Source organism: Bos indicus, chromosome 10, assembly GCF_029378745.1.
Source record: "Bos indicus isolate NIAB-ARS_2022 breed Sahiwal x Tharparkar chromosome 10, NIAB-ARS_B.indTharparkar_mat_pri_1.0, whole genome shotgun sequence".
Taxonomy (NCBI): domain Eukaryota; kingdom Metazoa; phylum Chordata; class Mammalia; order Artiodactyla; family Bovidae; genus Bos; species Bos indicus.
The window spans coordinates 73,683,949-73,685,045 of record NC_091769.1 but is presented as its reverse complement, the minus strand read 5'-3'; positions in this window follow the sequence as shown (position 1 = coordinate 73,685,045).

Below are 1,097 nucleotides of genomic sequence, written 5' to 3'. Positions count from 1 at the left end.
AGCATATCACTCTCCCAGACCTCCAGTTTGCTCTCCTCTGTGAAAGAATCACCAGTTTACAGTGATTGAACATCCATAAGATGAAAAGGGTTGTAGCACTCTCCCTGAAGGGCACTTCTCTAATTAAACACACACAGAGACTGAGGCTACACATCAGGTTTTATTAGGAAAAAATATTCACAACAACTCAGCCCCATTTTTTTACATGTCAAATAAGAGAATGTTTAATGTCCTACTTTTTAGGGAATTCTATTTGAGAAAACACAAATAATGAATTTTCCTGAAGAAAACATAAAACGTAGTCTGCTGCGGATATACAGAGGGTAATTTATTCTAAACAATACCTCGCCCCGCACTTTACAACAGACTGCGTAATCATAAACTAATTACAGATTCAATTTAAGGCTCCGAGCTTTTCCACTTTGCGTAAACTCACTACCCTTCTGTCCAAAAAGATTATCTTCTCCCAAAGGATTCTCAGGGTGCAGTCACACAACAAATTCAAAAAACAGGACAGGCAAAAAAAACCAAACCAACAATAAAAACCCACCTGGGGAAGCTAAAGTTTCTATTAATCAGGCATATCTCAAATGCTTAATTTAAAATAAACGAAGTCTCTGAGTGCCTTTAAGGCTAATATCTTGAAATAAACACACAACTCTATTTTTGACCAGTTATTAGTAGATGAGTAATTTTTAAAAAATCTTACATAGCTACTCAATCTTTTAGGCAACCCCTCGGTATTTCTCTGGTGGATTTTCTCGGTATTTGGAGTGGAGGATCACACTCCAAAGCATCTATCTGCTTCAGAGTTCAGAAGACAGTTCTAACTAGAGCAACAATTCCTGTCTCAGTCCTTCAGATCTCTCGGCCACCTTCTACCCCTCTCCTTCCGCAACCCCAACATCCAAAGCGACCAAGTTTGAGGAAGGGCGGGCAGCAAAATCCGACGAGTCTCGGAAGACAACAAGCAACGCGGAGCCCTCGCGCCAAGCGCCTCCCCGCGATCACCCGCCCGCGCGCGTGCTTCCCAAGGCCGGGCGGGGCAGTGCCTCCACATGCTCTCCCACACGTAGGCGGGAGCCTGGGGCAGCGGC